The sequence below is a fragment of the Petaurus breviceps genome, unplaced genomic scaffold (genome assembly GCF_028583685.1).
Source record: "Petaurus breviceps papuanus isolate PSGF00001 unplaced genomic scaffold, PetGlider_PUasm1.0 90740, whole genome shotgun sequence".
NCBI classification, from domain to species: Eukaryota; Metazoa; Chordata; class Mammalia; order Diprotodontia; family Petauridae; genus Petaurus; species Petaurus breviceps.
In genome coordinates, this window is record NW_027187330.1 from 6,303,827 (window position 1) to 6,323,924 (window position 20,098).

Below are 20,098 nucleotides of genomic sequence, written 5' to 3' on the forward strand. Positions count from 1 at the left end.
AGGTGATGGGTATTTTGGCCAGGGCAACTCAGTTTTCTAAGGTGTGAAGGTGTTGGAATCTGACTCAATTGAAGGGTTACCCAGAAGATGAAATTACAGATTCTTTTGTTGTTCAGTCATTTTTCAGTTGTGTCTGACTTTTCTTGACCCTGTTTAGCATTTTCTTGGCAAAGATACTGAAGCAGTTTGCCTTTTTCTTCTCTAGATCATTTTATAGCTAAGGAAACTGAGGCAAACAGGGTTAAGTAACTTCCAGGGTCACACAGCCAGTAAGTGTCTGGGGCAGGATCTGAACTCATGAAGATGAGTCTTCCTAACTCCAGGTTCAACACTCTATCCACTGTACGACCTAGCTGCCCAAGATTCTTCACACAGATCCTTAAAGTACTATAATACTAGGACATATCTACAACCTGGATTATTGTAGGAAAAGTTGGTTGATGCACTGTAAGAAAGATAGCTCTAGGGAAGTCCCATGAGAAGCTAAAATCAAGTGATTGAAATGATTGGGAGGCTGCCCAATAAGGACAGATCAATATGATGTTGGATTCTTCCATCTGGACTCTTGGCTTTAAGATTTTTCATCTTAAATTCTGCTAGTTTGTTTGTATTGTTAAAAACACCAGTGAGTGAGAGATGGAGTTAATGAAGCACATTCTATTTTCCAGATTGGCTAAACACAGATCCCGCCAAGAAATAGAGGGTGGATACCTCTGTTTTCTGCAAGCTGTCTGGGGACCATATGCTTCATTTGGCCATTTCTTAAGAAGTAGGATAAGGAATGCTTGGACTGTATATCCTGATCCCAAATCTCAGCTCTGCCTTAAATTTCTCAGGAAATTTCCTATGGGATATCAAACATTTGTTTCCTATTCTGATTTCCTAATAAAAGTGTTAAGTATGACTAGCCCTTAGATTGAACCCTATAGCTCTTTCTTAAATACCTCCTACACTGAACTCATCGTCATTTATCATCACCATTTGTTTATCATTTTTTTCTGGCAATTTTTAGTTCACATGAACTATTTTCTGACCCATCAGTTATTCCAGCTAAGAAAGTTAAAAATATGAAAATAAAAGTTAAAAATAAAAGAAAGTTTAAAAATATGCTCCTATATGACCAAATAAATGATTTATTGGACTATATGATACTTGTTTATTGAAAAAAATGAAAAAATGAAAGGAATGCAGACTAAAAATGGTGTCATGCCATAATACTGTGCATATCATTCCTTATATTTATATCCACACAATATTATATGTGTATATTTTATATTATATATGGTATTATTCTATATTATATATAGTATATTGGTATTAGTATATTATATATAATATCATATTATTTATAGTATATTTGCATGCACACTCATACATATTATACATATACATACTCTGCCAGGTTTCAATTCTTCTATAATATAATTCTTAATCAGATCTTAGTTTTATCATGCAGTGTTTCATTGTTATTTCTGGTTGACTTGCTGGGTGACTTTTTTGTTCTTTCCTCAAAGGTTTTTCTTTATTCCATTTATGCTAGCATTTCATCATATTCTCACACAAGCTGACTTGTTTCTGTGGTATTTCCCCCAACTCAACAGCCAGGAGTCTGGGCCTATTACCTCCAATATGGAAGGGGGATTAGCATTGTTTTTTTTGATCATTGAGGACAGAGTTAGGAGCTATGAAGATTTAGACACCATGTAAGGAACAACTTTCCAATAATTATGGCTATCTCAGAGTGGAATGGGATCTCCTGGGGAAGTTGAGGTTTCCTCCTCAGGAGGTATCTTCAAACAAAGGCTGAAGGACCACTTGTTCAGTTTGTTGTAGAGAGGATTCCTGTTCAGGTGGTGCAGTGGTTAGAGCGCTGGATCTGAAGTCAGGAAGACCTGAGTGCAAATCTGGCCCCCAAAATTTAGTAGTGACTGTGTGACCCTGGCTGAGTCACTTAACCTCTGTTTGCCTCAGTTTCCTCAACTGTAAAATGGGGATAATAATGGCACCTACCTCACAGGGTCATTGTGAGAATCAGATGAGATATTTGCAATCTGCTTAGCACAGAGCCTGGTACATAGTAGGTGCTATATGATAAAGGCTTATTCCATTCCTCTTCACTTCTTCAGGCATGGCTTGGACTAGATGACTTTTGAGGTCACTTCTAATCTGAAATTCTATGATCATTTCCACTCATGTTTTAATGGAAAGAACACTAGACAGGGAGTCAGGAGACGAATTACCTATGTAACCTTATGTAAATCATTTAACTTCTCCAGGATTTGGGTTTCTTGACCTATGAAATTAGAGGGTTAGACTAGATTCATGGTTCCCAACCTTTTTTGAGTATGAGGAACCCTTTTTCATGGCAAACAATCAATTGGATTCTTATTAAATTTTGTTTTTTTCCCTTTTTCTTTCTCATGGTTTTCCCCATTCGTTATAATTCTTCTATGCAACATGACTAATGTGAAAATGTGTTTAATAGAAATGTATGTATAGAGCTCATATCAGATTGCAAGCTGTCTTGGGGAGGAAGGGGGAGAAAATTTAAAAGTTATGAAGTGAATGTTGAAAACTAAAACTATATAACTTAATTTTTCAAAAAAGGGAAAAATAGTATCTGTTGATTAAGAAACAATATGTGGATTTAGGCAGCTAGGTGGAACTGGGAATTAGGGAGACTCATCTTTTTGAGTGCAAGTCCAGCCTCAGACACTTACTAGCTGTGTGACCCTGGGAAAGTCACCTGTTTGCCTCAGTTTCCTCATCTGTAAAATAAGCTGGAAAAGGAAATGGCAAACCACTCCAGTGTCTTTGACAAGAAAACCCCAAATGGAGTCATGAAGTCAGACATGGCTGAAAAATAACACAATGGCAACATATGGACTTATAAAAGATTTCCAATGGAAACCCATTAGTTTTTGAAGGAGTCTAAACAGCTCCCAACCATTGCTCTCAGTTGTATTCTCTGAGGTAAAATAGAACTAACCTCTCTTCCATAGAAGGCTTTCAAGTATTTAAAGGTAACTAACATGAACCTCCTCTGTTCCTCAATCTAAACAATCCTAGTCCCTTTAATCATCTTTAAATAGCACGGGCCTTGCATAGTTTTTGAGAACTTAGGTTTTCTTCAAAGGGCATTAGAGTTAAACTTTAGTCCCAGATCTTAACAATTGGAAAAAATCCCAAATCAAAATAGACCTCATCTGGTCATTAATACTTCTAGATTAGAGAGCTAATGGACTCTAATACAGATTTTTCCACTTTATTTTTCTTACCTTTTTGTTGTTGTTATTGCAAAATGACTAATAGGGAAATATGTTTTGCATGACTTCACATGTATAATGGGTATTATATTGCTTGCCTTCTCAGTGGGTAGGGGAGGGGCTGAAGGGAAGGAGAGAAAAATAAGAAAAACGAACTTCCAGATTAGGTCAGTCATTTGGTAAGTAGTACCTTGCTAGACCCTTGGCCATTTTAGGGATAAAGATTGTTATAATGTAGACCTGTAATAAACTCATCTCCACAGTCCTAAGAGACATAGCATATACTGACTATTCATAGACACTGCTGACTGTTCATAGGTCCTAAATCATGTATTCCAAAGAGGAGGAATGCATGTAATGCCTGTCTATATATGCATATAATGATAATAATAACTAGCATTGATATAGAGCTTTAAGGTTTGCAAAGCACTTTACGAATATTATCTCAAATTATCCTCATAACAACCCTGGGAAATAAGTTCTATTATTATTATTACCCCCATTTTACAGATGAAGGAACTGAGACAGAGGTTAAGCAATTTTTTCAGGTTCACATAGCTAGTTAGTATCCGAGTTAAGATTTGAACTCATGTTTTCCTCGCTCTATATCCAAACACTCAGTCTACTGTGCCACCTAGTTACCTCATGTTGTTTGTGTATTCTCAAGACTTAATTTCTTTTTCTTTTTAATTTATTTATTTACTTCTAGTTTACAACATTCAGTTCCACAATCCATTGAGGTCCAAATTTTTTCTCCCTCTCCTCCCTTCTTCCCCCCATGGTGGCATGCAATCTGATATAGGTTCTACAAATACCTTCACATTAGTCAACTTGTAAAGAAGAATTATAACCAATGGAGTGAACAATGAGAAAGAACGAACGAAACAAAACTAAACACAAAAGAGAGAGAACAATAGTTTGCTTCAATCTGCATTCAGACTCTACAGTTCTTTTCTCGGGATATGGATATCCCTTGCCATCATGAGTCTTTTGGAGTTGTCTTCTAAACTTGCATTTCTGAGAGAAGCCCAGTCTCAAGACTTCATTTCTTGTAGTGTTTGAGGATGAGAGAGCATTGCTCATCCAAAGAGACTCTCCAATCTATGTTTCCAAGAGGGCTGTGTATGAGCCCAGGTATGGTATATTCACCAGGTGAGGGCTCTGACCACTGGACAGTATGATACGAGGTGGTAGATTTACAAAGTAGGCAGTGGCCAGGAGCAAGTAAACATGAGGGAGCAAGTGTGAGGGCACAGTATGGGGCAGGATCACCTATTTCCGGACACAGGGGTCACAACTGAACCATGATCCTTCAGAGCTGAGGTGATAAGGGACCTCAGAATCATCTAGTCCAAGTTTTTACTTTTATAGATCAGGAAGCTGAGATCTAAAGAGATTTAATGACTTGTCCAGGGTTATGTAGTTAGTGGAAAAGCTGGGGTTCAACCTCAGGTCTATTAGCACCAAGTTCAGTGCTCTTTCCATTGCCTCACACTAAGAAACAGTGAATATTGAACCTGTTGACATGTTCATTCTTGGGGCTGTGAGTCAAATAGACCCATCAATTGTATTTATTAAATGCTGAGCAATGTGCTGATTGCCAAAGATACAACCACAATGAATGAAGTAAATGCAAAGAATTTATGTCCAGAAGTGACTGTGTGTTTCACCTACATGGAGGAATCAGAGAGGTTACAGGATAATTATGTTTTCTGGAAATGTAGGCAATTTTCCCCTTTTGGGTATGTGCACATATAATGTTTTACTTTGTGATTCACTTTTTTTTGGAGGGGGTAAAGTGGGGCAATTGGGGTTAAGTGACTTGCCCAAGGTCACACAACTAGTAAGTGTTAAGTGTCTGAGGTTGGATTTGAGCTGAGGTTCTCTTGACTTCAGGGCCAGTGCTGTATTCACCGCATCACCTAGCTCCCCCTTGATTCACTTTTTCTTTTCAGTTATGTTGCTTCAGGTCTTAATAGAATGCCTTTCATGTCAAATCTGTGTCTCTTCTATGGTTTAGCAAGAAAGTTTACCCTGTATGGGGCTTCAGATATTCAATGATTAGATTAATAGTGATAGTAATCATCCTGAATCCATAAGTAGAGAGGGGCACTATTATCAAAAGGAAAGGGGAAACTGAGGCAATAATTCAGCCAATTCACCAAGTGCTAGGGTTAGTTGTTTGTATAAATGAAGCAGTCAGTATATGCTTGTTGAATGAATGAACCAAAGAATGAAGAACAAATCCCACAAAGTACTTTTGCTTCAGCTAGAGATTGTGCCCAAATTATAGCTGTGTTTTATTCTCCCCTAAATGCCTGTAAATTGATTGTTTGAAATTTGGAACACATTTCCCCAAGGGATACAAAATAGCAAACTATGGTTGGGTTTGAAGACCAAACCTGACAATAGGAGTGTGTGTGTGTGTGTGTGTGTGTGTGTGTGTGTGTGTGTGTGTAGGCTACACCTGCAGGTGGCAAGTCACAGTCAGTCTAAATTTCAGTTTCTCTATCTGTACAATAGAGATAACCCTCCTTTCACCACCCATCTCCCAGGGTTGTAGTGTGGAGGGCAACTTTGTAAACCGTCAAGTGCTATGTTAATTTTAGCTAGACCTTAATAGAGCTAAAACATCATGCAATTGCAGTTGGAAACAAAACTGTATTTTTCTACTACCTTACAGGTCACACAGGCCTCTGGGCTCCCCTAGGATACCAATTATCATTTAGAAGTTCACTTTTTTGGTAAAGTGGGACACATCGTATAGGCAGAAGAAGTTGTTTTACTTTCACCTCTGCTAACTCTAATCCTTGATTGGAAATATGAAAACTACAGAAACTAAGCTGGCTGAGGGGGCTGAAGGGGATAGGGAAGAACAAAGAAGGGCAAAATAGCTGAAGGAGTTGGGATGGAAGAGGAACTGATAGGACTGAGGTATGGGGCTTGAGGTAATGAGAGAAGGAAGTGAAAAAAAGCAAAAGGTTAGAGAGAAGATGGAGGAGAAGGCGAGTCAAGTCAACACGCATGTATTAATTACTGTATTACATGTATTACTATGGTCCAGACACAGCCAAATGCTGGGAAGGCAAATATAGACAAAACAAAAGTAAATCCCTGTCCTCGAGGAGCTTACCTTCTAATGGTGGGAGACAGAAAAGGGAGTTAAAAAGTAGAGGCTGTGGAGAGAAGAAAGAACCTGCACCCCGGCCAGAAGTTTTAAGAATCAGAAGCAGGCTTGGAAAAGGGATAGAGAATGACTGGCCAGATCACTTCCTCAAAATTGAGGCTATGGGAGGAACTCCTCAAAGAGGTTCCTCCCAAGTGGGGATTGCTGGGGTTGAGAAATCTTCCAGGGTGAGAAGGATGTGGGAAAAGAAGGAAGTGATTATTCCAGAGGGAGAAGGCATACTCGGAGGCATGGCGGTGAAGTCTGGAGAGTCAGAAGTAGGGCCAGCAAAGGAGAACTGAGATTATGTTGACCTCCTGAGGCCCAGACACCTGCCCTTAGACACAACTTTTGGATGTATATCCTGTGAGAAAGCACCTACAACCTCCTGCTACCTCATGCTAGAAGGGAATTCTCTAGTATTCAGAACACTCTCTTATACTACCTCCCCACCCCTTCCTTGCTCTGCCCAACTGGAAATATAGCAATACAGATGAACTCCCTCTTTGCTTTCCACCTTTGATATGTGGGCTCTGGGGAAACCTGCCCAGTCTAGCAGAATAACAGTGAATTGGAATTTAGAAGACCTATGTTCAAATCCTATCTCAAATGATAATCAGTTTTCTGATCCTGGCAAAGTCATTGATCCAATTGGGCATCAGTTTCCTCATCAATAAAATAGAGATAACAATAGGGTTCACCTCACAGGGTGGTTTTGGAAGCATCCAATGAGATAATGTATGTCAAGTACACTTCAGACCATAAAAATCTATCTAGATGTCAGTTAGGAGCAGTAATAACAGTAAAAGCTGGCTATTCGTGTATACACATTTTTTTTTTTTTTTGTAAATTGGATGTTCTTAAACTGTGACCTTGAATCATGTAGATTCTTTGACTTGTTCTTTCTGTACAGAAACTCACCTCTGATCTCTACTGAATCTGGAGGTTCCTCTGCAAGAGGACAGATAGAATCTTACTCATTTCTACTTGTGGAACATATGCTAATTCTATCTCCATTGGATGCCAAGGAAAACCCTGAGTTCCCAGCACCTCTCAGGATGTTTCATGCCCCAATGCAGCTCAACAAGCTTCTGTGCTGCCTGCTACTGCCCTGTGGAAGCAGCTTCATTAAAGGTAAAAGCAGACGATCATTCATCTGGTTTTTAAATAGGAGACACGAAGGCCGTCTTGAGGTTTGAGCTGCTCAGTATGCTCTGAAAATAGCTGGGTTCTGTGGCGCCAGCCACTGCTCTCAAAGAATCAAAGAAACTCCATGTGACACAGCGATATCTCCTCGTTAAGTGGAAGAGAGGAGCTGTTGCAAAATCCCCCAACCTTTAGGAAACCTTTAGCTAATTAGGCACAGATTAGTTGGATGTTGGCCTGCCAAGTGGATGTCTTTCCCCATTTCAGAAATACCCATCCTAGGAACTCAAAACTTTGGCTAGCTTTACCAGTAAACACCAGTATAAGCCTGTCTGTTCTATTTCAGTTTTGAGTAGGACACCTGGATGAAAAAAGATAACTCATAATTTTGATACCCAGAAAGTACCATAATCCATGCCTGGGGCACCCCCTTCCATATCATTTGGTAGCTTCCTATTTTAACTAATTAATATTTTTCATGGAGGTGCTAAACTCAGTTGTTTCTATGCTGCTGCAGGACTACAAGAGCTTTTAGAGTTCTCTAAACTCAGCACCATCTAAATTCAGTATCCTGTGGCAAGGCTCTGGTTGCCTTGCCTTGGTTCTAGCTCTGGCCCAAATGAGATGGCAAATCAGACTTCTCTGTTAGTATTCTGTGATCAACCATGCAATGATAAATTTTGGACTGCTCTACAAAGTTGTGATATTCCCCAAGTTGGAGGGAAGAAAGCACTCCAAAGAAGATAATATGTAAGTTCCACAAGGGAGGGTTTATTATTTTTATCTTTGCAGCCCCAACTAAAAGAAGAGGCTAAAGTGACCCAGTAACATTGGAGGCAAAGACTTTGGGGGAAGCATTGGTTCTTTTGAGCATTCGAGAAACATTATTTTAGCTTCTCTTCACAACTATCTCTAAGGGTGAGTGGAAAAAAGTTTTTATTTTGCAAAAGGAGGATGATTGGGGGGCAGCTAGGTGGTGCAGTGAATAAGAGCGCTGGCCCCAGAGTCGAGAGGACCTGGATGGGTTCTGGCCTCAGATACTTAACACCCACACAAAATAACTGGCTGTGTAACCTTGGGCAAGTTACTTAACTCCAATTGCTTTAAAAAAAAAGGGGGGGGATGATTGGAAATGTCTTGGACCTAGACCTTAAAATAATAATCTAAAATTTGGCAAAACTGGGAAATAACCAAACTTTGAAGCAATTTGGTTTATTAATTTTTAAATTATCACTTGGTATTCATGTAGAATGAAAATGTTGGTTTAGGAAACTCATATAACACTGATGCAGAATGTTTAATTCTGTTTTTAAAATGAAGTATAGAATAGAACATGATTTGCTGAAGGTCACACAGAGATCAAAATGCAAAGCTAAGATGTGAGTTCAAGCAGGGTTATATCTAGGAGTAACTAGGCATAAAGGAAGGAATTAGAGGTGAGATCTTGAATCCAGAAGTGGGAAAGAATTGAGCCATAGGTCAGGGCCAGCATGGGAGAGAATTCCCCATGGTTACAGAAATATCTCAGAATCTTACTTTTGAGGAAATCCAGTCACCACCTTGATTACACTAAAGTTAGCTTTCCTGTGAGCCATTTGTGGTTAGGTACAATCATGCCAGAGGAAGGGAAGCCCATTTCTCAAGTATTTTGGTCTATATTCTGCCTCCCCCCACCCAGTTCCTTTATTACATTGAGATTGGGGGAAGAGAAGAAGGGTATCAACGATATCTCTTGACTCTGGGATGAGATATTGTAAGAATATGTAACATGCAAGATAGCAGGTAGAACTTGGCCCTTGGCATATTCTTTGAGCCCTGTCAATGGAGTGAGGGCAGTTGCTGTGGATAAGTAGTATAGGGGAGGTATGGGGTTGGTGGGTCCTGAGAAGATGGGCCCCTCGGTTTATGTCTCGTATACTTAGTTCTTTTAACTTCCCCTTCATATAGTCCAGCCTTCTTTGAAATCTCTTCCATCCCTCCCATCATAATCTTCCTTCTGTTCCTGAGGTGTAGGGCCAATTTGCTGATAGCATTTGAAGCTATTCTGGAAACACTCCCCTCTCCTAGATTTAGCTTTTAGGAGTTGTGAGCTTGAAAGAAAGGTTTTTTTTGTAGCTAAAACTTGTTCCTCCAAAGGGCTTGCTAGGAACTAAGGCAAAGAATGCTATAATGATAATAGACTTCATACATTAGATAGCTTTCTTTACTAGGTAGTTCACTTTCAAAGGCCATTCCAATAAGATAAACAAGAGTAGAAATTCTGGAGAAGATGCCTTTGAAGAAATTACTTATGATGCAGATGTGATTGGCTATTATAATTTAAATTTGCACAGGTTTTGCCTCCTAAAAGATTTGCTATGAGGTTTGTGTGTAATTGGGAATGTTTTTAGAAATGTGTTGCTAAAAAGGATAACTGGAGAAAATAGACTTAAGAGCATTTGGAGAAGAATCGTTAAGGCCAAACAGTAGAAAGTCCCGCCTGCTTTGGACAAGTGTTTGGAGAAACAGAAAGGCAATAGCTGAATTGTGAGCTGCTGAGGGAGAAAGTGATAAGCCTGCTAAACTTCAGCACCTGGGACAAGGCATTGTTTCAGTTCTGAGTTCAAATCAGACCTCAATCATTACAGCACACTGGAAGCCTCAGAAGTGGGTCTTTTTCTTTTCTTCCTCTCTACCATCTCTTTGGTCACATGTATCTATCACTTTTTCATTAATTTTATTCTATTAAATGAGGAAAGGGAACTACAGAGAGGGAAAAGAATAGATCTGAAACACTGGTAAACCAGTGGTTCCCCAGGTTCTATGAAGGATCCTCTAACATGCAGTTCTTAGCCTTTTTGGCTTCAGGGTCACCTCCTTTATACTCTTCAAAAATTGTGGAGGATCCCAAAGAGCTTGTGCTTATGTGGGTTATATCAATGGAAATTTACCATATTAGAAATTAAAATGTCTTAATATTATTAGTAAAGTAGTTTTAGCCTCTCATACTACCTGCAATTATCTTGTGGATTCCTTACAGGTGCCTGGCTCATGTTTCAAGAACTGCTGCTTCTCAGAGCATTCCATTTCTCATAGAATTTGAGTGATATAACATCATCACTTATTGAATGCCATCAATGGGGAGGATACTGTGTTATTTGCTAGGAATACAAATGTATTTAACAATAGATCTCATCTTTAATGGACAGTAGGTGGTACAGTGGATAGAACACTAGTCAGGAAGACTTAAGTTCAAATGTGAACTTAACACACTTACTAGCTATGTGACCCTGGGCAACTCACTTAACCCTGTTTTCCTCAGTTTAGTCATCTACAAAATGGGTTGGAGAAGGAAATGGCAAACCACTCTAGTATCTTTGGCAAGACAAGTCCAAATGGGGTCAGGAAGAGTTGAACTTGCCTGAAAAACAACAATAACAACACACCTATAGAACAGCTTCACAATTTATAAAATGTTTTACATAGAACTCTGAGGGTAATAGTACAAGAATTATCATTCCTATTTTTATAATTGAAGAAACTGAGACTCCAGCAACCCTAAATTACTCATTCTTGGTTACAGAGATAGCAAGAGACAGAGCTGACTCCAACTGTAGAACCATTTATAGTAGACTACTATGTTGTGGGTCCCTGATCTAAAGGAGTTCATTACCCACTTGGGGAGATAGGATGATTACATAAAGAAATTAATAATAGCATAATGTGGTATATGCTAAGTGGAATGAATATAATATGAGCTAAATGATTTATCCACAATATATGTAACTTAAAAAAAGGAGAAGAATTCTCTTTTGTTCAAAGTGGATTAAATAGGCCCATCGTATTAATTCATCAGTTGGTCCCAGCGCCAGCCCAATTTTAGCACTTGTTTGGTTCCATTGTTGTGCTCATCAGACACCACATCCTGCACTGTGTCTATTGACTATTTTTAGAGGGGCCTCCCAAGGAGTCCTTTCTCCACTGCTATTTTGGGGAAAGTGAAAAGTCAATCAGGGTTGCAAATCTTTAAAGATGTGGTCAACTGAGGTTGCGCTCAGGAATGAGGACATCCATTAACTTCATTTCAGCTCAGAGTTCTTTCCTGAGAAACCCATTCCCCCCCCCGAAAAGTGAATGTACTCCTATTTCTGATGCCAATCTTCTGCTCAGATTTTCCTCCAATTAATTCACTATTTCTCAGAGAACACTTAAATCTCAGTAAGCCTCCTAAAAATCATTTCCCTGCCAAGAATTCTCTAGAGAGAGAGTAAAGGTAAATTCAGGAGAAAGCTTCTGGGGGAAGAAATCTAGAATGTGACAGTGCCTGAATTGACTCTCTGCTGTCCCAGTTTTGAACACACAGAAACAATACCACAGGATCGCACCTGTACTTCCACCTTAAGAAGGATGGAGGTGTGCCTTGAGCACATGTTATATATGTGATCCAGGGCAAGTCATTTAAACTCAAGATAGAACATTGACAAAGATACAGAGGCATCCATGTGCTCATTGCCACATGACTGAGACCACCTAGGTCTTAAAGGCAGTTCAAATTAGTCATGCTTCCTCTGAGCTGCAAAGGAAAAAGTGATTGACAGAGGAGTGGTCTGCTCCTTTTGTTTACTTATTAAATTCTAGCTCAGGAGCCCCTGAAATGTGAGTTCTAATTCTGAAACCAAATAAAAAACATTTCATTACCACAAAGTATGAATGCTTCAATAATAATAAATGACTAGAATCTGACTCTCCTTAGTTTTCCTCTTGGCCAAATGAACTAGAACCAGGCTGGAAAATCTATATATGCTCCAAAAACTATCCCCTATAGGCCAGTTCACCTTCATTACATAAGTAAGAAGATATTTGTAGGCTATGTGATTTTAGAATCCAATTCTATTTTAAAAGACTTTTTATAGATTTTTTTTCAGTTAACCAACAAATATTTAAGTGCTTACTATGTGCTAGGTACACAAAGACAAATATTAAAGTCATTGTCCCCAAGGAGCTTATATACTCTATTGGAGGAAATGACACAGGCATATAAATGTATGAATATGTTTGCAGGGTATGTGCTTTGGGGGATTACATTTGATCAGAACTTAAAGGGAGCTAAGAGATCATTTAGTCCAAATCCACTGTTTAGTACAGATCAGTAAACTAAGGCTCAGGGAATTTAAGTCACTTGCCCATGGTTGTGAAGCTAGTAAATGTCAGAATGAAAAAATGGCTCAGTCTGTGACCTCCTCCTCAATATCTTCCAATCTCCCTCTTTAGAGGTAGCTACCACTAGTTTGTCTTGAGTCCATCAGGGCAGATTCTCCAAGATGAATGGGGCTGGGGGGAAAAGAAAGTATACATCTTTATTTTCATTGACCTCTAAATGAAATTTAACATTTCCTTCAATTATTGAAAACACATGATTCTGAGAAGGGGTCTATTCACTTCATCAGACTGCCAAAGAAGTCTGTGACACAGAGTAAGTAGATCCCATTTAAAAGTCGGAGCTGCAATGATTTAATTTGCATGTCGTGGGCATGTCTCAATGTAATAATATACTTTTTTTTAAACACCTATCCATGGAGCAAGCTTCTTTTTGAGGAATATCTGGGTCAGAGAGTCTAGCATATTCATTTTTAAAAATTCCATTCTTGACTAGTTTGACTAGATACTTCACCACAAACTCCTTGGGAACAATGTAATACATACTCAGGAGTGATCCTAGGTCAGACAAGTCACTTATTGATGATACAGAAGAATATGGGACTTTTGTCTCTCTTTTTTGCTGGCTACTTCCAAAATCAGAGATGCAGTTATTTTAAATTTTACAGTGAAATCAGCAGGCTCATGTTATTTTTCTGATTGTGCCTTTTCTGAAATTACATATAAAACAGTAAATGTCTAAATAGAAAGTTGATTCCTTTAACTTGTCCTGGAAATTGAGTTTGCCTGCTCTTCAATTTGCAAATTTTGCCCTGACTTTGGAAGCAAAATCAATAAAAACTGACTTGATGGGTAAGATTTTAGTGTAGAAAAAATATAGACAATTTATTTTCTTTTGTAGCCTTTTTTTGGCTAATCAGGAAATATGGAATAAATTAAACACATGAAGATGTGTGTGGCTATACTCCCCCCAAACTCAGCAGATGGACCAGTGGTGCAGTGGTGATGTGAGGTCATAGATTCTGCATAGAAGGTCTTTTCTTGGTGAAGGGTAGAAGAACAGCAGAAATGGGAAAACTTTCTGTGATTTGTGGCCTATCACTATTCATGGCAAAGAAACTTCCCTTTCTACCATCAGAGAAAAACTGAGTGACACCCACTCAGGGGTAGAGCTAAGGGATCATCAATAACCAACTACCCTTAGATCTGAGCATCATAAGTGGATTTTGAATTGGAAGTGATCCCAGAGAACATTTCTAGAGCTTCTTAACCAGAAGTTTGTGAGCTTTAAAAAATTGTTTTGATAACTTTATTTCAACATAATTGATTTCCTTTATAATACTACATAGTATTTTATATTATTTTATTATTTAGTATTTTTTTATTTTATGCATATCAGAACATTATTCTAAGAGGGAGTCTGTATACCTCACCACATTGCCAAAAGGACTGATTTAGCCCAGTTTCCTTTTTTTTACGGACAAGAAAATTGAGGCCTTCTAATAGAGAAGAAGGAATTGGTATAGTGACCTCTAGAAGTGGATAATATCCATTATGAGAATTTTTGACATGATTTATGTCCTTATTTAAGTTAGATTCATTCCGAGTTTTTCTAATTTCTCTTTTGTTAATGGGGGAAAATTGAGCCCCAAGTATGGTAAGGCAAGGTTTGTCCAAGATCATGGTTTTAGTGTTACAAGTAGTCCATTCTGAAACCTTGCTTTATCCAGGTTTTAAGAAAAGATGAACCATACCTGATCAAAGCCTTTTGGTTATTTAAAAAAAGGTGGGGGATGGGTGGTGGGTGGAGGGAAGCTGGATTTGGATACTGATTCTTCAGGCATTTGCTTCCTATTTTGTAATGCAAAAGTTTTGGGAATGTGCATATGAAGGGCATTGAAGCAATGCATTCAGATTTCCCAACTATCCTTAAACAGATGTTTCACATACAAAGAAACTGTGGAACTCAGGGTTCAGAATGTAGCCTGACACTTACTAGTATATGACTCTGGGCAGGTCAATTAACCCTGTTTGGTTCAGTTCCTCATCTGTAAAATGACCTGGAGAAGGAAATGGAACTCCATTCCAGCATTTTTTGCCAAGAAAACCCCAAATGAGGTCACAAAGAGAGGGTAGTGACTGAAAAATGACTGAAAAACAACAACGCCCTAACAATTGCTGTGGGATGCACTTCTCTAGGGCTTCACATAGACACCCTTCTCATGCAGATGGCACCACTCTTGGTCATGGATGGTTTGGGTCAGGTTCTGTTTGTTAGCAAACACATGGTGAAGACTCCAGGTTCATTAGTCTGTGCTTTTAGGCAAAGGTGGGCTGGTTATATTTGCTTGTTGACTCTTCTGTTGTTACCCATCTTGTAACACCAATCTGCATTTTAAAATTGCAATGTTTTCTAAAGCTTTAGGGTCTCAAATTGGGGCAGGCAAGGGAAAGATTTTGATATCAAAGCAGTAGGAAAATTAAGAGAAAAATGGCATATTGAAACCTCTTTTCAGCAAAGGACTCTGAAACAGGAACGATAAAGAGCAGGAAGAGGAGGACAGTGAAAGGCATTTCCTAACTTAGTTTTCTGGAGTATCAGAAAGGAAGTGTGGTGACTCAGTGGAGGGACGTGGTTTCCTCTGTTAGCAAGGAGCAGACCTGTTTTATGTGTGTGGCTCTGCTACAGTGCTAAGATGAGGAATCTCTCACAGTTGTCCAATTAACTCAGCCTCAGAGAGATGACAGTTCTAAGAAGGAATTGACAAATAGTAGCTGAACAGCTGGAGATTCTTTAGCATATTTTTGATTTGTTCCAGATGCCCAATGCCCCCTAAATGCAACTTCTTATAGCAAGGGGCTGAAGACTGTTTTGCCCATGAAAAAATGTCAAAAGATCTCCTAAGACCACATTCTGGCTCTAACTTCATAAAAAGTTTCCCAACTCCCCTTGGTTGTGGACAAGCCCTCTAGTACTTTTAGTTAATTTCCATTAATAATAATAATGAAAATAATAATGTATTATTCATATATACTCATATATGAACTCACAACCCATTATCAGTAGAATATGCTTTGAGTAGTTTAATCTAATAGTAGAGTTTTTTTTTTCAGAGAGCAGTCTATAGTCTCTTATGTTTAAGATCACACATGGCCAATGTCAGGGTCCTGTAATCTCTGACTAGAAGTATGTTTTGACAGATGACCCTAACATATCCTAAGGAGAGAGAATAGCTCTCTTCTTCTGCCAAGGCCACATCTTTTATTGACCTTATGATATCTACTCATTATGTTGAATCTCTTTTTTTTTCTGCTCAATATATCAGACAACTTGGCACTACCACCAGGCATATAAGGCAGGGAAACACAGACTCAGATACAATGGTAATGAGAATTAAGGAAAATTCACATCCCTCAACCATTCTGCTTCTCCATACTGAAGTCCCACATGACAACCACTCTTGCCCTTCGTCAGAGTATCAAACTCTACATGGACAGTATGCTCCTGACCATGATCACAAATAGCAGCAGTAGATACTCTACATTCCCTTGTTTTGAAGTGTTAGATTCAGGAAGCTTAAGCATGGGAGGGAAAATGGTGCCATTCTGAGAACTGCTTGCCCCCATAGCTTAGTTGCACTACTTTGCTAGCTATGATGGCAGAAAGCTGAGATGAGCGGTGGGAGATGAAGGTAGGATTATGAATGAGATCCAGATTAACCAACCTGCACAGGCAACAACTGTAGGACTTTGATTTCACCATAGGATCATAGATTTCAAGTTGGAAAGGACTTTAGAGTTCATGGATTCTAATCTCTTTGAATGACTCCGAAGTCACTCAAGTAATAAGCAGTCTAAACTGGCTTTGAACCCATATTTGACTCTGAATCTAGCACTTTACTACATTAGTCTGTCTATCTGTTTGTTCATTGTAGTAACTAGCATTTTTCTCTCAAAATTCTGCTTGCTTGTATTCTAATGAGAAAAAGTAGAAATCAATGTGTAGTTTTGACATTGTTGAAATGGTAAGAATTAAATTTGTTGGTGATGGATAGAAAAATGGGGTTACTTTAATGCTTATAATAGTTAACTACACAATGCTAGGCAAAAGGCAACTCTGAGGGCCAGCTAGGTGGTGCAGTGAATAGAGCACTGGCCCTGGAGTCAGGAGGACCTGAGTTCAAATCCAGCCTCAGACACTTAACACTAACTAGCTGTGTGACCTTGGGCAAGTCACTTAACCTCAATTGCCCTGCCTTTCCCCCTCCAAAAAAAAAAACCCAACAGAAAAACAAAAACAGAAAAGCAACTTCAAACTGATGTCCAATGTCCATAATGTCCAATGCATAATCATGATATGAAACTTGTACTGACTACTGATTGATTCCTGTTCATCATTGAAAGAAGCAGCTGGTGGTTGTGAGGGAATTTTCAAAAAAAAGGGCAAGGGCAGGAGGTTTTACAACACTATTACTTTTCAATTGGAGCTGCAAGTGTATCTGCCATGATGCTACCTTGAATGATTCTTAATATGGAGCATTGTTACCCAAAAAACTGTCCTCTTTTCTCTGTTACTTAGCTGACCCACTGTATAGAACTCTTTCTCCCCCATTCTTCCCTCTAACCGATTTATGCCCAGACACATGATTTAGTTTTGAATTAATTGCTTCTGAACTCAAGGTGTTTTTGCAGCCTATTCTCTGGATGTGGTATCTCATGGATTTCTGACATTGATTTTTGTACTGACTGACCAGTTATGTGTTGGGTCCTTAGGATAGAGCATTGTGCATGAACAATGCCAGTTCTGCACCTTTGGGGTTGTTGATTCTCACCTGTTAATCTCTGGATAACATTTAGCATTAGTTGGCTTCTTTCCCACCTTTGTAGGGACTTTGGGTCTGAGGGACAGGGGAATTTGTTCAATTACCATTTGTTAAACTTCTACTATGTTCCGAAGCATTATGCTGGGTGCTGGGGGACATACAAATATTAAATAGGACATGTTTCCTGCCTTCAGGGTACTTGCAATCTAGTAAATTTGGCTTGTTGAGTCATGGTCACTTCACACTAGATTTTTGTGGGTTTTGCTTTAAGGTTAAGAAATGAAGTGTACTTATAGATGGGCAAACTTTGGTAAGTTTGCCTGTATACATCACATAGCTCTACGGCTGACCTCTTGGGTTAATCAGCTACCAAAAGTAAGGAGGATGGCCATGGAATTGTGAAGAGAGCACTGAACTTGAAGTCAGGAAGACCTCCCTATCCTGCCTCTGTCAGTGGTCAGCTGTCTGACCTTGGACAAATTACTTAACTTCTCTGTGCCTCAACTTCCTCATCTGTAAAATAGGAATAATCTCCACTGTAACTATCTCACAGGGTTATCGTGCAGTGCAAATGAAGTACTATATGTAAAACGCCTTGCAACCTTTAAAGAGACATGTAAATTCTAAGGATTATTATTAACCTGTGAGTTACTAAGGGTTAGTCAACAGATCTTAAGGGTCAAGGTTTTGCCTCTAAGTTTTTGTGGGACCGAAATTAAATTTCAGATAGGTTTCATTAATCTAATACCACCACCACTCACTCTCCCTTCCCTTCCCTTCCCTTCCCTTCCCTTCCCTTCCCTTCCCTTCCCTTCCCTTCCTCCACTCTTTACATAACTCACATCTTTACATGAAGTCTTTAAACTGAAGATCAGACTGGGATTCTCAGACATGGGATCCTATCATAATGCCACTTGATTGTAGTACCCAAACCTAATGGTTCATCTCTTCTTTCCTACTGGAACTAAGTCTATGAATCAGGTCTCTAACAACAGAGGATATGAGTTCATTCTCCAAGAGAGTCATTCCCTTCCTTAGGTTTTCTTTAATTGATGAGTAATTGTGGGATTAATGTTCAATAAAAAACATATGATAACACTAGACCCAGAAACACATAAGGAGTCATTATGCAGATAATCAGTGCTGAAAGAAAACACATTTGGTGCCCCTCAGAAGCATTCAGTGCTTAGGACAGGACGCTGTTAAGAACATGATATTCCATTTGAAACTACAAGAAGAATGGAGATAAACAGCAGATAAGTGTCCCAGTTGGGACTTAAGGCAGAAGTTTGACACTAATGATGCTTAAATGACTTACATAAAATTATATTGAACAAAATCTCAAATGAAAGTGAGCAAACTCATGAAACCACATTAGATAAAATTTCTAACTTTTGTGTACATCTTAAGCAAGTTGCATTACAATTCTTTAATGGATCTGAGATCTCATGATTAATGGTGAAGGCCTCCAGATCCTCCTGTTTTCAGATGATGTTGTGTCAAGTACATATGAGATCCATATAAAAGAAATATGCCCAAATGGATCGAAAATGCCTATTTTCTAGAGGATGAAACGTAGTTGGATGTTAATACATATTTACATGTATATTAGATTTTTGTAATTGAAAATATAAGAGAAATCATAAAACAAAAGAAAAAAACCTAGAGATAGAAGGACCAAAGAGTCATCTGGTCCCAATCTCTCTTTTTTATGGTTAAGGAAAATAATATTCTGAAGGAAGATGTAAATTGTCCACATGCAGCTAGTTAGTAGAAGAGCTAAAGTCCCAGACCTATAGACTGTTAGAACTGGAAAGAATTCAAAAACTATTGAATGGAAAATTTTGTGGATAAGAGATCTGAGAGACAAATGAGTAGTGAAATATATATTCTGGAGGATTTTTTTTAATTTTAAGAATCTATTTGAAATTGTTATCTATCATTCAGGGTCAATCCATCATAAGGTGGAACAGGGACAAGGTGGCGGACAGAGAAACAATTAGACATTTGCTAAGGCCCTGCATAAGGCAATCTGAATAACTGGTATTTTATCAGGATAGGAGAATGGTGGTTCACTTTCTTTGGAAATTCTGCCTATTGTCATAACACTGGGGGATTATGCTTGGCCTTCCTTGAAGTTGTCACCTAACCCTTCTGCCTCCTAAGCCTTTGGTGGACTTTCATTGGATTTTTCTTCTTCTGTTGCCAGAGAGCCAGGAAGACTAATGAGAAGGTGGTGAAGGAGTTCAGTTGCTCACTAGCACATCTTTTAAGGAATATTTACATAAGTAATACAATGTAAGTCTGGATCCCTTAGCATTATTTGGTTGTCTGGTCAGCCTATACCTTTTCTTTCTTCTTTCCCATCCCTCCTTCCATTAAGATTATTCATAGCAAGTATGGTACTTTCTTTGGTCTGTGTTGGTCTATGGTGTCATAGTGAATGATTCATTATACTATGAGAATGGATAGCTAAATGCTGAGCAGCCAGGAGGCACTATGGTGCATAGAGTTCTGGACCTGGAGTCAGGAAGACTTATCTTCATGAGTTCAAATCTGAC

At 38.8% G+C, this 20,098-nt stretch overlaps 1 long non-coding RNA gene across 1 annotated transcript in view; it reads right to left on the reverse strand.

The window, feature by feature from the left end:
* Positions 1–18,545, reverse strand: part of LOC138145574 (uncharacterized) — a 51,479-nt gene extending 32,934 nt beyond the window's left edge. The window contains exon 1 of the long non-coding RNA XR_011164256.1: positions 18,380–18,545. This is a non-coding gene — a long non-coding RNA (uncharacterized lncRNA). The remainder of the gene's footprint in view (positions 1–18,379) is intronic.
* Positions 18,546–20,098: the final 1,553 nt, after the last annotated feature.